This window comes from Pseudorca crassidens, chromosome 4 (assembly GCF_039906515.1).
Source record: "Pseudorca crassidens isolate mPseCra1 chromosome 4, mPseCra1.hap1, whole genome shotgun sequence".
Lineage (NCBI taxonomy): Eukaryota > Metazoa > Chordata > Mammalia > Artiodactyla > Delphinidae > Pseudorca > Pseudorca crassidens.
Window position 1 is genome coordinate 18,197,773 of NC_090299.1, and position 18,419 is coordinate 18,216,191.

Here is an 18,419-nt window from a genome sequence, read left to right on the forward strand (position 1 = left end):
GTCACTCAACTTGCTTTCTCAACCCCCAAGCTGCTTTCTCTGACACCTCCAGTCCTTTACTTCTCCTGGCTTTTGATACTCTGACTTCAAATAGCCACATGCATGCCTCCCCCAGTGTCCTCCACATGAGCTGAGTGTCCTGTTCGTAACCAAAGTTCATAAGTTTTCATGATTGCTGCCTCTGCTTTCTCTCCTAAGGCATTCATAAGGTGGCTTCTAACCCTATACTTTCAAAAGCCCACAATGGTCTTCCAGTTTACAGATGCGGTGGTCTATTCTCAGGCGTCCTTTTCTCTGCAGTGAACCTCTCTGAGGATTTTTTTTGTCTTTGTTTGCTCCATCCTCCTTTCTGCCCTGTCTCCTTTTTTTTTTTTTAAATAGAACAATGCTTACCCTATTGCCATCTACTTCTAATCTCCTTCCTTACTTTCTCGTTTTCTTTCCCATCTCAGAAAATGAGTAGTTTCCAAAATCTAGTCCTTGTTGAGTGATCTTATTCATTTCCAGGCCTTCAGCTAGCACTCAATATCATTCCCAAATTTCCATTTCTAACTAGGGCTCACTCTGGAACCCAAGTCTTGCAACCCAAGCCACCTATGTGACATTACCAATGCAATGAACTGCAGTCATTTCAAACATCCCATCTAAAAAAGTTCACTACTTATACACAAAACCCCAGATTCTTCTCCTGGCTCCTCCATGTCTCCTACTCATCAAACTTGAAATCTCAGAGTGATTTTTCAATCTGTTCCCTTATAACACCTTAGCCTTTCCGAGCTTAGACAAATTTCCAAATCCTGTAAGTACTCCCTTGCCACTGTCTCTCACATCTGTCTCCACTTTGCTCTTCTCACTGTCTTCACCTCATCAAGGCCTTTACACACACCTAGAACACAGCAACTGTCTCCTAACCAGTTTCTCTGCCTCAGATATTCCATCCCCACCCGATCTGTCCCGTACGTTTCCTGTAAATGAGTCTTTCCACGTGATAATATCATCACCCTGCCCAAACTTCTTCCACGGCTTCCCCAAACATACACATATCTATAAGCTGATCATCAGGGCCTAACACACTTTTTAGATTCACCTGCCACAACTCTTCTTTCGGGTCAGACTGCTCCGTTAGCCAAGCTCCAAAACACTTTTGTACCTTTGGTCACCGTTCCCTAGAAGACAACACGTGTTCCCTCACCATTTCACTTCTAGCCAAATACTCCCCATTTCTTCAAGGCTTGTTTCAAGCCCACCTCCCCCCGATTCTAAGATCACTCCCACTTCCAGTGATCTCTGAAGCATCCTGAATCCTAGCACTCTTTATCTCTCCCACTCACCTCTTCACTAGCTTGGTGGCTCCTTGTGAAGTCAGTTACATTTTTATATTTATCTCTTGGGTTTGGAGGTCTTTGAGGAAGAGTGTCATGTTATCCTTTAGGACGATTACTCTTGTGGTGGCTTGCAGGATGGATTGGGTGGAGATGGGTGGCTGCAGGCGAGGAAACCAGCTAGTAACCGATCCCAGGGTCAAGACGTAAGGTGATGAGAGAAGAGTACAGATACATTTACTGAAGAGCTGCCTCCCAAACTGGATTTGGGAGCATAGTACAAAATGAAAGATAAAATGCATTTGTATTACAAGATTAGAGAACACCACGAAGGCTTTATTTCATAAGAAAAAAAATGAAAGTTAGCAGGATTTTAGGAAAAAATAGTGAGAACATCAATATGGTTCACTTGGGGATTTTGTGGTCAATGTGTTATCAAGGAAAACTGTTGATATTGAACTTTATAGTTTTACCAGTGTTTCAGTGTGAATTTTTCCCTCCTGGTTAACTTTAAAACAAATGCGGTATAATGGCAAATTACATATTTAAATTTGGTTAGGATCCAATAAGCAATTCTTTGTTTATTCCCTACTACTTCCTGTGATAGGAAATTATAATTCAACTCAAGCACTGGTGAAAAGAACTGATTCTTATAGAACATTATCTTTAAATGATAATAAGCCTGAATGCACAAACCTTTTACTATTCAAATCATCTATATTCATTTAGTGCTTAATTCAGCTCCCCAGAGCATAATTGTTTGAAATTCTACTTTGGTAAATAGGCAAACCAAATCCAGTCGCTATGGTAATTTGGGCTTCCTTGGTTATATTTCCCACAGTTCTTTCATGTTAATAATTGTTTTCCCTACAGGTGAAATGTCAATGACACTGATTTTAGCATCCTGTATTTGCAATAGCTGATCCCTTATCAGAGCCCCTATTTTATCAATTGAAAAGTTCAAGGGAAGGTTAGCCCTGATATCTGTAGCAATGCAATGCAATGCTCCTGCACGTTTTTTTCTTTTCCTCTTTTCAGCTTTGCTGATTTTTGTGTTTATTTTCTCATGGTTTCAAAACTTACTCTACCAAATTCCCAAGTCTGGAGTTATTTTCTGTCACTGCAGTCATTGAAGCATAGTATTGTTTTGTTCGCCATCCGGAACATCCTCCAGTTCCACGCAGAGGGGAAGAAGAGGAGAAGAAAGGGGGAGCAGGTGCAGAAGTTCTATTCACAAGGGCACTGACCCTCAGCAGGGGCGTGACAGGGCTTTAAAATAGGATTAGACACCCAAACAAGAAAAAGGTCACACTTGACATTTCCACTGGAAATACCAATGCAAATAGAGCTGATCCTAGGAACATTTTTCACACACACACAGACACACATACACACACACACACAATTTTAGATAGGTCCAAGAGAAAAATGATGGATTTCAATTAATTATTTCCCTAAAAGCTCGAAAAAGCAACTATTGGAAACAAGGCTTGACAACAACAGCAAATATGATCAAAAAGCTCACTTGAAAATGTTTTTTTTCTCTTTAACTTATTCGTTATTTCTAAGAGTTGCTCTTTATCATGGGAAGAAAAATAAGAATGGAGTTGATGGGGAAAATGACATAATGATTTGGAATCTTTGATTATGTTGTATTCAAACTCATTTGTTTTTAAAAATTTAGTCCCTAATCACATCAACCCCATTTCTACCTGCAGTTGTCTCATCTGTCTTCTGCATAGTTGATGATAGATTAATAACTTTTTTCTGTCTATTTTCTATTTGTATATTCAAAAGTAGCTGACTGGAGCATCTAAGACCGAAGTAAAATTTGGAGACACCTAGAGGACGAAATCTATCTCATGCTGCTTCAGGATTCACCAATACATATTGAAGATTTCCAAATCATTCACCAAAAAGCAGATTGTCCATTGAACTCGTAGCATTACTCTGAAGGACTCATGTACCTTCCAGCTTCAAAAACGTACATCTTCATTGGTGCAACTGAGATTGAGACATATGTGACCATTAACGATGCCCCCAAAAGTAAGCCAGACCAACATAGATTTATTCCCAATACAAAGAATTCTTGGAGGAACAAGTAAATTCTAGAGCCTTCCTGAATACTGTCACCCAAAGCCAGTCCAAGAAAAATGTACCTGCTGTGTATACTCAGATGTTAACATATTAGATATATATTAAAGGAGGTTCACATATACACAAATTGTTTGTTAAGGTTCTTGAACGTTTGTTTATGGAAAACATGTAAGTCAATTCTACCACAGAGAAATTAAAACCCTTTAAATGAAGAACTTTCCTGACCTGTATGGTGGGACACGGGGGAGCAGGGCCAAACTCCACTCCCGTCCAGTGACCACAGGTTTTGAAATTGTCTGTCAAACTCAAATGATGTCCTGTGCAGTCTTTTAGTAGTCAAAGTTACGTAGAGCTGCCACAGTATCTAACTGGTACAAGATTACCTGGGCTAAATAACTGAGTTTCAACCAAAAGTAAAAGCAGAAAAAAGAAAAAGAAAAAAGTAATCCTTCCATGGGAAGAGGTATGATTCCATTGTTATTTGAAATTATAAAAATAAATTCAAGGACTCTCATAAATACCTAAGTCAGCTCCTAAGGACTCCATATCTCAACCTACGAGACCTTCCATAAAAACTGACGCAGCTCCCACGAAGTCTGGCTGACTTTAGCCTGGTACATGCCTGACTACATTCTCGTCTCACAAGTTGAGTGTATTAATCTAAATTGCTCCTTTACTCTTAATGAAATCCAAGAACCTGTCATTGAGGAAAATATTCTTTATTAAAGATCAGCTTTAAGGTCACAATGGCAAGATTTTTTTAAAATCACATATGGTATTCAGAATGTGTGGATATTAACTGTAATGGAGACCGTGAAGAAAGTGAGAAATAGACTTTAGCTTAAGCTGAATTTTGGAAAGCCTCTTCTTTGCTGAAATTATTGTGATTTACCAGTCAAGAGAAAGAATTTGTGTAAATTACCTTTAAAAATATTCTAACAGCAATATCTAATTTTACCTTCCGATGTGTGGCAAAATAATCCACCGAAGTACTTATATGGCTATTACCACTGGAACCAATTAAGAGTTTAGCAGAAGATGCAATATTAAACTGAAATGTGACTTGGGACTCTTGATGACCATATTACGTAAAGAAGTTAAGGCAAAAATTCATAATTACAAGGATATCATTTATTTTTCTTTACTAAAGAGCTATAGGACTTTATGAGAAAATGTAAAATGTGTCTCGGGAGATACAGGGAGACCAGAAAAAAAGGGATCAGATCACTTATTCAAAACTCTTAGATTACATGGAAAGGGACGAGAATACGTATTTTTTTTAATAAATTTATTTATTTTACTTACTTATTTTTGGCTGCATTGGGTCTTCATTGCTGCAGATGGGCTTCCTCTAGTTGCAGTGAGCGGGGGCTACGCTTCGTTGCGGTGCACGGGCTTCTCATTGCGGTGGCTTCTCTTGTTGCTGAGCACGGGCTCTAGGCGCGTGGGCTTCAGTAGTTGTGGCGCACGGGCTTAGTCGCTCCACAGCATGTGGGATCTTCCCAGACCAGAGCTCGAACCCGTGTCTCCTGCATTGGCAGGCGGATGCTTAACCCCTGCGCTACCAGGGAAGCCTGAGAATATTTTTTAACTTCTAAATATAACGTTCAATTTTTTGTCCAATTACGAAAGTAAAACATGCTGATAATGTAAACTTTGAAAAATACAAAACTTAAAGTCTTAACATCTGTAAATAATTACTGTTTCAGGGGTTTTATTATGTATATATGCATAAATAAAGTATTTCCATTAAAAGAAGATTATACCATTTATATAATCCCATGCACTTTCCAGTCCCTCTCTAGTTACTTCCTCAGGATCAATTTTTAGGGGAGTTAAAATATATAAACATTTGTAGTAGGGCTTCCCTGGTGGCGCAGTGGTTGGGAGTCCGCCTGCCGATGCAGGGGACACGGGTTCGTGTCCCGGTCCGGGAGGATCCCACATGCCACGGAGAGGCCACAACAGTGAGAGGCCCGCGTACCGCAAAAAACAAACAAACAAAAAAAAACATTTGTAGTATATTGCTACCTAAAGCACATTTGCTTTCCAAAAGGATTATCTATGTATACTGCCACAAGCAATGTATTTATCTTGCTAATAGCAAATATTAGGTATTTTAATCTATTTAGAGATATAAAACATATAGATACTATATACACAAATATTTTAAACATATCATTATTGTTTTAATCTCTATTTCTTTGATTACTAGTGAAGTTGAAAATTTTGTTGGCAGAGTAGTCATGGTTTTCTTTTTGATTTATAATAGCCCTTTTAAAAATGTTTTTAACTACCTGTGATGGTAATTTTTTTTGCAAATATTATTTTCATCATTTTACTTATGCTTTTGAACAAGTTTTCTTTTATAATTTATTCCACTGCATTGATTACGTTGCTTTATGCTTAGAAAATCCGTCCTCATCTCATCATTAGTTAAATACATGTTTTCTTCTAGAATTTTTATAGTTTTAATTCATCTAATATTTATTATAATTTATAGTAAAAGAGTGAAACTCTGGCTTTATTTTTTCTCCAGATTCTTGGTCTGATCTCCCACCCAACTTGTCCTTTATCAAAGACTTTATTTTTAAATCATGAACTGTAGTTATAAATATGAGGAACTTTTCCAGACCTCCCTATTCTACTATTGGCTTGGCTGTCTATTGTGTTGGCCCCATGCTATTTAATTTTTGTCACTTCTCTTAGGAGAGATAGTTATCAGTCACTCTTTAAAACAGTAAGTCATGGACATTTTCACATTTAGTCTTCTAGATAAACTTTAGTTTGTTCAGGTTTCTAAAGGAAACTGTGCTGGCCCTGTGATTAGGAATGCATGAAACCTGTAAGTTAAGCTGGAAGTAACTATGAACTTTATCATATTCAATCTTTCCAGCCGGAAGCAAAATAAATCTTTACACTTTCCTAATGTTCTCTTAAAAATTTATTATTATTATTGGTCAAATCTTTTCCTTCATTATATCTTCTTAGTTTTTTGTTGTTGTTGTTATGTGTTTGTTTTGCCTTGTTTTTTGCTGCCAAATAGGAAAGCTATTGATGTGGGGATATTTATCTCATAAATCATTCATTATTGGTCTGTTACCTGGCATAACTTTTTCTCCTCCTTTTCTGTAAGTCATACTTCCTATTTCTACTTCATAAGAATACTAGTAAATAATGAGTTGTATTCTTGTCTTCTCCCTGATTTTGCCTTCAGGTTTCCATTGTTAAATTTTACCTTGCGTTTTGGTTGGGATGGACGTTCTTTATCATTTAGGGTTCCTATAGAGTTCGGACTGAAACTCAGGTATACTTACTTCATGATGGTATCTAACCACACCATCTGATTTATGCCGGGCCTAGGAGCCTCATTTTAAAATATTTAAATTGTTTATATAATTGAGGTTAACCATATAAAACATGCCTGAGTGAAAGAATTGGAAGGAGGGAAAGTTAAACAACAAATCCGATTTCAAGGAGAGGCAGTAGGGCTCCTAAGATTAAAGAAACTCACAAAGAGGGAGAAGTCTGACATGGTGGCTAGATTTAATAACAGTCTCTCAGGAAAAGGAATGGTGGTTCCACTGCAAAAAGAAACTATTCCTGAATAAAGTACTTAGTTCATTTATTTTCTTCCTTCCTTGTAAAAAGCATTTTAACATTATGAATACACCTCACTGTATAGCTTTGGCCATATACCATGGTCATGTTAGTGTTTTTGTTTCCTTCGTAAATTTTCCATTTTCTCTTTGACCCAGAAGGTAAAGCATTTCATTAATTGTAAAACACTTTACAACTCGAGATGTGTGTGACAATCAAGGTGTCTTCCAGGACAGTTAATCAATTGGCTTAATCTTTTGTTATTAGTTTTTAGTTTTAGGGCATAAGATCAGACAATACGGCCCATTTGCTTTCTACTTGAGAACAATTTATTGAGATTTTCTTTATTCTCAGTTTCTAAAAATAGTTCACCTACATTTAAAAAGAAGTATATTCTTTGTTTAAATTTCACTAAGTACAACAATTAGCTGTAAATTCAACTTTTCTATGAAATTTTCTGTCTGAATATTACCTACTCGATTTGTCAGAAGCTGAAAATATGTGTATTACCGTCTACTATAATTATATTTGTATTCATTGCTCTCTATGTTTCTAGTATTTTCTACTTTATATACTGATTTGTGTTCCTATCAGATATCTATGTAATTCAGTTCATTCAGGTTTATGACTTCTTTTTCCATAGGGTGGGTTGTACTTTTTATCAATGACCCCAAACACCCATTTTGATTCTTCATTCTGCTCCACAGGTTTTGTAGTGTTTGTAAATTCCCCCCAGATTCTAACACTAGGATGGCTACCAATCTTATCTTTCAGTAGTTGCTACAGAGGTTTCATTTTATTCTGAGCCTCTGGATACATGTTTTTCATGGGAATTTAGAAGAGGCTAGGTCAGGTTTAATTTAGAACAGAAACCATCCCAGAACAAAAACATACTGAATGTGCACAGTCTACCAATCTCTACGCTGAGCACCTGACCTACGTTAGCCCAGTTTAAACATCACAGTAACTTTATTAGATGGAGAAGCCCACTTCTAACATCTGCTGGTGTGGTCCAGAGTACGAGTGAAGGGGTCTTTCTCACACCCAGCCTCTGTCCCACACCACAGGCATCTCACATGTGTGCAGACACCACAGCCCCCCACATCCCAATTCCATCTATTTCAACCCCCTCTTCTTACCCCTTGCCTTGATGGCAGCATTAGGACACCATTGTCTACCCTCTGAAGGTAGATTTGAGAAAGGCAAGCCCTGCTGTTTTGGTCCAGGGTACCCAGAATGTGGAGAGGCACAGGCACTGGGAGAGTGGCCATGTCCGCTTGGACCCACAGACTCTGAGTCACATGGGAAGACAAGGTCAGAGAAAGGACAGAGCAGGGTCCGCTAAGGTGGGATGGGACAGTGTGTCAGGATCAGCAAGGCCAGGGTGCCCAGGTCTAAGGGCAGTATTGGAAATAAAGATTGTCCCCTGCAAGTTCCAGAGACTGGCCTTGAGCCTATATTTGTCCAATCCTAAACCCACGCTACTTATCTTTAACTTATGTGCATTATAGGGGTACCGTGGTTTCAGACGATGGGCTATGGTGTTCTGGAGAGGACTTGGAGCTTCTTGAAGTTAAAAAGGAAGAAGTTTAAGCATAGATAACTTCTCCTCCTCAGAATGGTTGCATTATTTTGCCAAAGAAGAAACCTGAGCTACTGAATCTGCTTTCATCAGAATTAGCCTTACCTAACCCACTTAGAGGTCCCCTAGGAATGTAGATTTTAGGTGGACTCAGAAGTGTCCCCATCACCTTTTGTGTCAGAAAACATGACTGGACATAGAAACACAAGGGTGCTGCACTGCCATTGCAACACTTCCTTGTAAATCTCCAGGGTACCTGGGAGGGGCAGGAATTCCTTGTCCCGTGGGGCCAATTTCCTACAGCAAAAAATGATTCTAAATAGGTTTGCCGACAGCGTCTCACAAGGGAGCCTGGCACAGAGCATGGGCTCCAGCAGGACCTTCTTAGCCTGAAAGATGTACCATAATTTCTCTTTTGTGAGTAACAGCAGTGCCCTGGTGCGTCACTCAGCATTTCACATGTAACGATGAATGGCTCATTAGCTCCCTCCTCTTCAGAGCTGTGTGTAAAGGATTCCTCCTTCAGCCTGTGTTCATTTAACTTTTTCCCTCTTTTCTTCACTAAGTTGGTTTTTTCTTTCATCTTCATTCAGATGTCTTAAAAAAAAGTCATCCTGTACTCTTGTCATTCTAAAGTCACCACAATTTCTTCATTCTTATTGTTTAATAAAGCCAGTTTCCTTTTTGTGGGTGTTTCCTCTCATTCCATTTATAAAATACTCATCTCTTCTGCTCACCTTTAGGAGGGCAACGTTTGCCGCTATCCGTTGACCTGGCCTTTTCATTGTGGGCATCTTTTCCACTTGTGACTGCAAAACACTTTATCACACACAAAGTATGTCATACATTTTAGGTGGAGACAACTGAAGATTGTGATAGAGGCTGGAGGGAGGCTTTTGTTTGTTTTAGCCAAGATGGTCAGGAGCAGAAGACCTCAGGGTGTGCGTGCTTAAATCAAGCATCCAAAAACGCCTACAAAGACTGAAAAACCAGCTCCAACAGACCAGCACACCTTTGTGGTTAAGGGGATCAGAGAGAATGGAGGAGCGCAAAAATGCCAATGAGAGAGTTGCTTTTGTTTTTGTCTTCTTACCGGATATACAAATTACTAATGATGAGCAACTCTACAAGCAAATCTTTTAATCATGCCTTTTTCTCACTACCAGTGATGACTGCAGTGTTGGCAGCTCTCCCAGAATGGCACATGTGTGGGTTCCTCTATTGTACAGTGAGCAGTGGATATCGCCTACTATCTGATGTAGCAAAGCTCTTTTTCAATTGAGGAAATTATTATTTTATCAGACACGGTTTGTTCCATTCTGAATGGTTTTTTTTTGCTCTTGGCTGATTTAATGGATTCGAGTAACCCAGGACACTAAAAATCTAAGCCGTGAAGAGATTTAGAACTGCTTTCTTTTTAAAGACCTTCAAAAGATTCACTTAGAATTACCTACTTTAAAGATTCAAAAAAAAAAAAAATGAAAGCTAAATTTAAAAAGTACATGTGTGGTAGAAATTCTTGTGATACAAACGTCATTTCTGTAATGACTTTCATCTGCATTTTCTTCCGCCTAACTATACATGGATTCCTTAATAAACTATTTTTAAATTAAGAGAATTTAGTAATTACACACAGGGTTTTTTCCTTCCTATTTAGAAAAATCATTATAATCCAAAATAATCAGAAAAAATAACCCAACAAATAAAATTGACACACTTTCTTCAAGATAAACGTTACTTCTCTGATATCTTTAACAATTAATGTGACATATTTTATAGTTCACATTCATTTATATTAAGCTGAGGATTTTGAATCTTTTAAAATTATTCTTTGTTCACTCTTATTGATAATGACTGTCATTTTCTTCCCCAAATATCATTAGAGTTTAAAGTTTATGGATTGAGAGAGGGCTTTTCTCCATTTGAGAGCATCAAAATCTGAGAGAAGGAATATTGTATTCCTCTTCATCTGCCTCCCATGCAACCTGTCTCGTAGTGTGTGATCAGTAAGTACTTTTTTGAAATCCATGAAATTGAAAATCAACTTTAAGGTCTCAAAAGTTGCCGCTTGTGAATATCAGGCTAAAACAAAAATAAGATAAACAAGGTCCTACTGTATAGCACAGGGAACTATATTCAATATCCTTGATAAGCCACAATGGAAAAGAATATGAAAAAGAACGTGTATATACGTATAGCTGAATCACTTTGCTGTACAGCAGAAATTAACACAACATTGTAAATCAACTATACATCAATAAAATAAATTTTTAAAAAAAGAAACAGGGCTTCCCTGGTGGCGCAGTGGTTGAGAGTCCGCCTGCCGCTGCAGGGGACACGGGTTCGTGCCCCGGTCCAGGAAGATCCCACATGCCGCGAAGCGGCTGGTCCCGTGAGCCATGGCCGCTGAGCCTGCGCGTCCGGAGCTTGTGCTCCGCGACGGGAGAGGCCACAACAGTGAGAGGCCCGCGTACCGAAAAAAAAAGAAACAAAAAGAAAACTCCACTCTCCCTATGACTATGTAAATCTAACTACCTAGTGCCACCAAAGTATGTTTAACATCTTAAACGCCTAAGTTATTATTAAGGTATAACTCAGATACCAGAGGAATACAATGCATGGCAAAAATAAAACCTCACTAATTTAAACCAATTATGCTGCTGGCCACCTTGACTTAGCAAAATGACTGATTCTTTTAATATAGTCGTTCTAATTTATTCAGCATCTGCATCTGCTGGCCTTCAGGATTCAATAGTTAGAAAATATAACTTCCTAACTTTTAGAATGTTGTTGATTTGGATATATCTAGAAAACAACATTGGTTTAATGAATAAAATAATACCTCTTTTATGCAGTATTATCAGAAATAAGACATTCCAATTTTATTTACTTTGGCCATTTTTGAAAGAAATCTTCCGAAATCTAAAGTGACCTACCTATATCTAAAAACACTGACCTCATAGAAACAGAGACTAGAATGGTGATTGCGGGGGGCTCAACAGTGGCGTAAATGGGGAGATGTTGGTCAAAGGGTATAAACTTTCATTTATAAGATGAATAAGTTCTGGAGAGCTAACGAACAGTATCATAACTATAGTTAACAATACTGTATTGTATACTTGAAAGTTTCTATAAAAATAGAACTTCAGTGGTCTCACCATAACAACAACAACGGCACGGTAATTATGTGAGGTGAAGCATGCGTTAACCAACCTTACTGTGGTAAACATTTCTCAATACATCCGTGTATCAAATCATAACACTCTATACCTTAAACTTTCAATACGTTATGTGCCAACTATATCTCAATAAAACTGACAAAAATTCAGTCCTGAAAAAAATATATTTTTTTAAAATAAAGTGACCTACATACTCCCCACCGTTGTTAAGTAAACATAATTTAAGTTTCTTGACGCCTCAGGGATATCCTTACGAGCACCCACCACTAAACAATGAAGTAGGTAGGCTGCTTCCCCCTTACATAACACCATGCCTTTGTGTGAGGTTGTACAGATCACAAAGCTTTTATGCACACAACATTCCACTTGATATAGATTAAGTGGTCCCAGACTGCCCCATTTTTTGAGTTCCTGTAGCAGTTTTTCTGCTTCTTAACTCACTCAGGTGGTTGACTGTTACTTCTTGCTGGTAAGTGTCTCCTTTGGATTCCTCCTTAGCAACTCCTGACTGCCAGCCTCCAGTTTCACATAAGTTGGGAAACTAGAAAGTCAGGTTTGTTCAAACTCTCTAAAATAAACTTTGAGTTGGAGAGAAGGTTTGAGAAATCCTACAAATATTCATAATGTTCATTAGCTTTCATGCACGGATTTTCTGATATCCTTTGGGACTTCGCAAAGTTAATGTCCTTGAGGCTATTAATCGTAATCCATCCATCCATCCTTCCAACATATATTTGTTGAGTGCTTCCCAGAGCCAGAAACTATACTACAGAAGAGGATGACAGTGGCTAATACAGCAAACATGGTCCTTTTGCTCCAATGGAGTTTACGATTTAGTTGGGGAGAATGGCAATAAACAAGTAAACAAGCAAATAAACACTTAACCACCACCGTGGTACGAGTGTTCTCACTGTAACTGTAGCAACCACACATCCCCAACCTGATCCGTATAGTATAATTACCTTCTATTTATATTGCTTTGTACTTCAGGCCATTTTCACTTATTTTATTTCATGTTAGCAGAAAAGTTAGGGAGTAAAACCCTGTGACAAAGGAGAAACTGAGGTTAGGAGAGTTTTACATGATCAGTGGTCCAACCAGGGCTTGAACAAAGGAAGTCTACCCTCCACGTCCATCTTGGGTTCTTTCCATTAAATGAGAGGACATTGCTTGGGATAAGTGCTACAGAGGAGCTATATCTTTCTCACCCTCCCTAGGTTTTATCACCTACAATGTCCTCTACAATCTTCTGAGGCTTTTCATCTATAAGCCAACAAGTCTGTGGGGTTTTTTTCCCCCACATCTTCCCAGCAAGTTATTTAACACCCTTTACAAAATCACCCGATAAATTCTTATGGTGGTAAGTAAGAATAGGTTCTCGTGGGAACCTGGAAGGGCAAGGAGGTGAAGGAAAGCTTAGTGCCATTTGAAAAAAGATGGTAAGGTACTTTATTTCTGAATACCACAACGGAGAGATAGCAGAGGAAAAGGGAAGAGGACAAGGATTGGGGCTTTGAAAGTCTTGAGTATTAATAGGTAATAGAAAGTACAGTACTGAAGAAAGACCCCGTGAATGTGTGGGCTGAGTTATATAAAGAGGCAGAGACCCTGGTGTCCCTAAGACCCAGCTCAGAGGGGTGAAGACAGAGAGATCTAAAATTGCACCAGCAAAAGGATTTAGGAGAACTTCAGACACCCAGTTCAGCAAAGGGAATGAAACTCAAATTGTAGAGTGGCCTGGGTGAAATTAAATATTAGGAAATATTGGGATTATAATAATTCGACAAGTTTTTTTTTTATTTCATGACAAATCTAACATCCAGTCCATTGGTTGAAGGCTGCTATTTCTATATGATATTTTACCATGACTTTACTTTTAATTCATGCTTTTGCTTTTTTTTATTTTTTATTTTTTTTTGCAGTACGCGGGCCTCTCACTGCTGTGGCCTCTCTCGTTGCGGAGCACAGGCTCCGGATGCGCAGGCTCAGCGGCCATGGCTCATGGGCCCAGCCACTCCGCGGCATGTGGGATCTTCCCGGACCGGGGCACGAACCCGCGTCCCCTGCATTGGCAGGCGGACTCTCAACCACTGCGCCACCCGGGAAGCCCCCATGCTTTTGCTTTTAATCAATTTTTAATAATGGGTTTTAATTTTCTTCCTACTCAAGAGTCTACTTTGACTTACTCTAATGATTTTTTGTGATTATATACATAATAATCAGCAAACCTGCTCTGTGGCCTTTATTACCCAGACTCTCTGCCCTCCTTAAGGTTAAGCTCATCAATAATTCGCTAGTACGGTACTTTTTTCAGTGAAACTATCATTTTATCTTTGCATTTATATGTCATTCCCTTTAAAAGTTAAAAGTAGACATTGCTATGTTAAGTATGCAGAAAGTCAGCTTTTGGAGCATGACAGGAAGAGAATATAGTTTACAGCTTTAATATATATTTAAACTTTTTATAGCATTGCTGTACTAATATTGAGATAATTAATAAGTATTTGTTGACTTGGACACTATGACTACATAGTTCTTTTTGTTTGCTGGTTTGTTTTTGCCTCTTTGTTGCTAGCGTGGGGCTGTCAGAAACATCACATACAGCTCACTCTTTTAAAATAGTGTAAGTTGGGGAACGTTTTTAGTCTTTTTAAAAGATAGTCAACAGAAGAATCTTGGTCTGCTGAATTCTAGTCTCTCTACTCTTTTTCAAGTTCCTAAATAAGCTAAATTCCTCTCATACAGAATTTACTATTCTATTTATGAAACTATTAGATTCTACAACAACCCCATTAAATAAATAAAAAGAGAAGTATCCTTATTTCAGACAGGAGGGCTTTAAAGAAAATAAAGTAAGATAACCACTACAATGACCCAGTCATCTGTTGTCTGTAAGCCACATTGATAAACACACTCAGCATTTCCCTTGCTCCGACCCAAAGGCCCTAAAGGAACCTTCCAATATTTTCCCCTGTCATTCACGTAATCTGACCAATTCTCAGAACCATACCAGAGCTGAGGATGCCCTTGTTCGGAATAAAAACAAAAGTGGAAGAAGAACTTAGAACCATCTACTAGTTGGTTTGAGCTTTTTAAAAGCTCAAATGCTACCACTCAGACTTACCATCACACGTCTAGAGATATTCAGAGGTCTGTCCCTGCTAATGACAGACAATTGAAACCAAAAGAAATCTACAAACATGTGAATGGCATGCTTTCTTTTCCCTAAATGATGTCTCAACATCCAACTTGCCTCCGTCATTCCCCACTCATTTCCTAGGCTCAACCAGGGAAACCCACCAAATGGCAAGTTATCTGGCAAACTGTTTATCTAGTCTGCTAATAAAATGGATCAACAATATCCACTGCTCTTTTAAAAACATGGAGATACACACACACACACACACACACACGTACATACACACATATACACATGTATCACCATATCCTCAAAATTATTCATCAACATGTTTCATGTTGATTTTTTGAGAGAAAGATATTTAATCAATAAAGCAAATAACAAATAACAAAAACTGAAAAAGGCAGAACACACTAATCATTTTTCTTTGTGACACCCATACAGACAACATTTATGAAAACAACCATTCTTACAGCATGGAAACAAGGCGATTAGGAACACTGGAGTTGGTCTGGGTCCTCCTAGAATATTTGCATGACCGAGAGTTACTGCTGCTTCATTTATAAAATGGAACTGGTAATACTTACTCACTCTGCACTTTACATCTTTAACTTCCTTTGTGGTGAAGGCTGATATACATATTTCCACACTGTATAAAAAGATAGTCCCGCCGTTGACACTGGAAAACAGCTGCAGTAACTTCTCAGGTATCACCACCTACCACTACAAATCTCTGAAATAAGAAATGGACTAGACCACCTGAAATAAACCAGAGAGGTGGCATTCATTTTAAGCCACCACAACCGGCAGGCCAAGAGTTAAGAACAGTATGGCCATTAGCATTAAGAATCACCTGCAATAAAAATTTAGGTTTGCATGAGTTGTAGGAAGGTAGGAATGAGGAAAACAGGACATTTTCCTCCCTCAGGTTGAGGGCTAGGACACTTCAAATTTTCAGTAATATGTTAATAAACTTCAAAAAGAATTGCAAAAATTTCCCACACCTATCCAGGAGAATATTCACCTCTAGAGTAAAACTGAACGTTTTAAAACATAAATTTTAAACTCACCCACTCTAAGAGTTCTAGCAGATGTTCCTGGGAACCTGAAATCAAAAGAATTTGAGAACTATTATGAACGATACAAAATCACAAATTCCTGTATTTAATTCAGGAAGCAAGAAAAGTCATGGACATTTTCCCTAATTTTTAAAAGAAAAAAATGAGTTAGCTTTCGGTGATTAAGCACATTCTCTATTTCATGGTTTATGACACTTGTTACTTAGAATAATTGGGAAAATTGAGCAATTCAGTAGCATGTTTGATGAATATTTTAATGTAAGACTATACCTTCCAGTCAGTGTAATAGTATCTTAATATACTTAATACTGTATAATGAAATCTTGAAGTAATCTATTGCTCTGAAATGCATGGTTATTAAACAGGAGTGAGTTAAATATATACAAATGAATTTTAAAATATAGCATTTATTTTTCAGTTTACTAGAGAAAAGATATTTTTTCCACCAGGACCCACCAGGCTGCTTTATATAACCCCCAAACTCCCCACCCCGACCTATTCCACCCGCCTGAGCTATACTAAAATTTTGCAAAGCCTTGCATTGTTCTCCCTGACACCGGATCAGCCGACACAAAAAAGCAACTGGCAACTCAAAAGCAATCCGGTGATAGAGCCTGGTGCTCTCTAATCAAGGGCAAAAGGTCACTTCCGAACAACTGGGCAATAAAAGATTATTCCTAGCAACAAAACAGTGAGGCCCAGGGGTGCGGGGTAGAAAGTGGGGAGGGGCCGGGGAGGAAGGAGGGCAAAAGGGCTCCTGTCTGTGAGAGGAAGTGCATTGACTCAAGGCAGCAGACGGGAACCATCTGCCTCCTTTCGAGGTCTGTTCTTAAAGACAAGAGAGAAAGTCCCCTTTAAAGGGGCCAGTGACTCTGGGCCGTGCGATTCTAACTTTTTAATAGAATAAAACCAGCTTTCTCAGGCATAGAAAAATCAGAGAGAGAGAGAGAAAGGTGGGGAAGGAGGGAAGAAATCTTTTTCCAAACAGAAGGATACCTCTCCACAAATGCTAACTAGAGAATGCATTGCTTTTCACCTCATATCAGTAAATAAACCCTCTTGATAACTACTAAGCAGATGATCCAGCAACTGGTGTTTAATTATTATTTGAAGTTAACCTGAAGTTAAAGCACACACCCAGAGACACATCGTTCGTAAAAGTATATCAAATCCTTTTTTAATGGAACAGTTGTACTAATGTCTTCCTCTGCCCTCCCAGGACCACTAAATTCTTCCTCCTTCTACCTCACTACTCCCTCCCTTCTTCCCAGCCTCTCCCATCTATAGCCTTCTCCCTTGTTCTTGTTGAAGCACCTTGGAAAGGGTGCAAAGAAAGTCGAGAGCCCTATTACATTCAGCCTAGATGCCTTGGTCCGAGGAAAGCTAGAATTACAGTGTACCCTATTTTCCCACCACCCAAAAGAGTCAGTACCAAGTCAACTATGTCCTCAATTCCCTCATCTGTGATTTTTTTTTTTCTTTTAACCACTGAGTAATTACCAACTGAAATAGAAAGCGCCCAGGCTGAGAGACCAGGGCTAGCTGTGTGGCTGCAAACATGAGATCCTAATTACAGTAATTCAAAATCCACAGGACAGGAAGCCTAATCATTTTTAGGCTTTTTTTTTTGGAGGGGTGCAGCATGTCTAACAGACCAGCTGATCTGAAACATTTCAGGGCGGGCCTCAGGATGACATTCATATTTCTAAATGTGAACATCTTTTCAAAATGGCTGTGTCCAAGAATCGGGGTCTGGAATAAATGTCTGCCAACCACTCCAGCAGTCGTGTTAGGAAGAAAATTGAGCATTTAAATGTCTATTTCTCCTAAGACAGCTAACCCTTGGTCCCAAGAGAACACATTGAGAAACTGGTCTACAGAGGAAATTTCGTGTAAGTAGGAAACAGAAACGTAGATAAGAAAATTGGAACTTGTTTTTCGACGTGCACATAAGCAGGAGAAAAATATCACAAAGAAATATTGAAATGACATTATAAAAAAATTTTAACACAAAGATATATTTATGAAGATTTCCTCTCAAGAAGAATACCATAAGATAATTGAAATGCCATATTGTACATAAATAAGTAACAATGACGACGATGATGATGTTGGTGGTGGTAGTTATCAGCAACTTTTATTAACTGTCCACTGCACATTGACCTCTGAACAGTAGGTATAATGGGATTGCCACAGAAAGTTACCCGGGGTCTCTTCTTCAAGAAGCTTATAAGCTAAAAGTGGGTGCCATAGACCCACTTGGAAAACATGCCAAAGAATAAATAAATAAGCCTAATACTAATTGTTCCTTAATGCTTAAGGGACACTGGAATAAAATATACACTGGATTAGGCCAGATTCCTTTGAGGAAGACCTTTGAGATGAATTTCAAACAGAATTTTAAAGCAGGGTAAACACATG

At 38.5% G+C, this 18,419-nt stretch overlaps 1 long non-coding RNA gene across 1 annotated transcript in view; it reads right to left on the reverse strand.

Annotated features, from left to right (window-relative positions):
• LOC137223425 (uncharacterized) overlaps positions 1–18,419 on the reverse strand; it is a 50,149-nt gene that overhangs the window by 19,190 nt on the left and 12,540 nt on the right. Inside the window, exons 2-5 of the long non-coding RNA XR_010942867.1 lie at positions 15,990–16,024; positions 4,725–4,948; positions 1,332–1,502; positions 1,075–1,166 (exon numbers count right to left, since the gene is read on the reverse strand). This is a non-coding gene — a long non-coding RNA (uncharacterized lncRNA). The remainder of the gene's footprint in view (positions 1–1,074; positions 1,167–1,331; positions 1,503–4,724; positions 4,949–15,989; positions 16,025–18,419) is intronic.